The sequence below is a fragment of the Echinops telfairi genome, unplaced genomic scaffold (assembly GCF_000313985.2).
Source record: "Echinops telfairi isolate 266 unplaced genomic scaffold, ASM31398v2 ScPeMD7_4225;HRSCAF=4972, whole genome shotgun sequence".
In the NCBI taxonomy this organism is placed as follows: domain Eukaryota; kingdom Metazoa; phylum Chordata; class Mammalia; order Afrosoricida; family Tenrecidae; genus Echinops; species Echinops telfairi.
The window spans coordinates 19,323,471-19,325,706 of NW_022108124.1; positions in this window are offsets into that span (position 1 = coordinate 19,323,471).

Consider the following 2,236-nt stretch of genomic DNA (forward strand, 5'->3'; position numbering starts at 1 on the left):
GGCTGTGTTGGTCCTAGATGTTGGCACAATGGTCCTAGATCGTCATTATTATTTTAAATAGATTCACCAGTCCTGGATTTCCCAGATCAAACAATCTACAGAAACAAAGAACTAACAACAATAACAAAATAAAACAGAAAAATTTCAAGATAAGTGAAAGCAGGAACTATTAAAAATTAGGACAACTTTTAAAGGGCTCAAAAGGAAGATCAAATGATAAGCTGTTACATTTTAATCTAGCTGTATCTGACGTAATCCACTTTCCAATGCATGCTACGTGGTAGCAAGGTATTTGCATCTCGGGTCTATGGTCAGAGGGGATTCACCCGTGGTTTCTTTTACATGTATTTCCCCTTCTGTTTTATCCCCCTAAACTGAAACAACTTCTACATGGGTCAAAAGGGATATCAAATAAGATAATTCATTGTAACCTAACTACACCTACTATAATTGTTTCTAAATTGCGCTCTGTCTGATAAAAGGCTACTCACATCCCCGGACTATTCTCAGAGGGGCTTCGCTGGAAGCTTAGTTCATGTATGAACACTGCAAATGGAATTTTGCCTTCTACTGTCATCCATAGCTGTCTGTAAACCAGGTGTTCACAATTTATGCTCTGAAACCATTCCCTCCTTTGAATTTGGATTATATTATTTACCATCTTTGGTGGGATTCCTCCATGTAGACTCAGTCGATACCTCACTTAGATGGCTGCCTGTTTGAAGACATGCCTTTAAGGCCCCAGACACTGTTCTTTCTGTGAGCCGGGGATTATCTAGTTTCTTCATCACCCATAGCACCCATATCTTCAGTGATCTCTTCATGAGGGTGAACATCAAGCAGGGCCATGTCAGAAGAAATAATTGGGTCTTTGGTTTACTTTAGAGGAACAATTTCCATTTTACATTGGAGAATACGATCAATAATCTCCCTGGGGGATCCTGTATTCTTTACATAATAATCTCACTCAATACTTACAAAGTGATTCATCACAAAACATTCTGTGGTAGTTAAATAATCTGGTGTCAACTTGTGAATATTAAGAGTGAAAGGGTGGAGTCTAGCCTGTCAGTTAGGTCACAGCCTGATGCCTCCTTATGGGCTTGACCTGCTCCTAAGGATTCTGGGAACTTCTACTCTTCTTTCCTGGAGGCAGGATACACTCTCTTTCTGCTTCACGTTCCTGTTGACAAGCCACATGGAACCACACTGATGGCAGCCAGAGCCCTGAGAGGCTTCCACTGCCACTGGATCCACAGGACTTTCCACCCACCTGCCTGTGTTCTTGCTGCATTTGGCATCATTGCATGTGTTGCATGAGGAGGAAGCTATAGACTAGTATTGGACATATTGGACATATAGGCAAAAGGTGAAGGGTAAGGTGACCAGACGTCCTGCTTTTGGTGGGATAGTCCCGATTTTTAACAATTTGTCCCGCGTCCTGCAGCATTTTTTAAAAGCCCCGATTTTTGGAAAGAATGCACGACAAGCTAGAGTATATGGTTTTCGGCTGCCATGTGGCTCTTTCACCAGGATATGAGTTTTATCAATGGTGTCCCGCTTTTGTCCCGCTTTACCAATGTTAAAATCTGGTCACCTTAGCGAAGGGCCAAAGAGGATCTGAGTGTCCCAGGTCTCTCTCTCTCTCTCTCATACAAAAAACCTTTGACATCATGGAGGTGTCATCAGGCTGTGGCACATTGACAGGTTGAGCTCTGCCCTACCTTTGCCCTGGAGTAAGTCTAGTTGACCTAATCCCTTAACCATTATATACAGACACCTTCTGAGATCTTTAGAGTGACTCCATCGGTGTGTTTAGGAACCCTGGAGTATCACCAGTTAAGTGTTAGGCTGCTGACCGAAAGGTTGGTGCTTCAAAACCACCCAGCCCTCCATGAAAGAAAGACCTCGACCGGGGAGCTGCTCCTGCAAGGAGCACAGTTTAGGAAACTCTTTGGAGCACTTCTATCCCAGCATGGGTGTCTCTACAAGGCAGACTCAACTCCACAGCACCCAGCAAAGCAACAGTAATGTGTTTATACAGTTGTTTGTTTTCAGATAATTAGCAAGAGTTGCAGTGCTTCCCCCAAGGCCAGCAGTTTGAATCCACCAGCTGCTCAGGAGGAGATGGATGAAGTTTTCTACTTCCATAAAGATTTACAGGCTGGCCATCAAGCTCAGAAGCAACAAAGCCCACATGGAAGAAGCACACCAGCCTATGCAACCACGAGGTGTC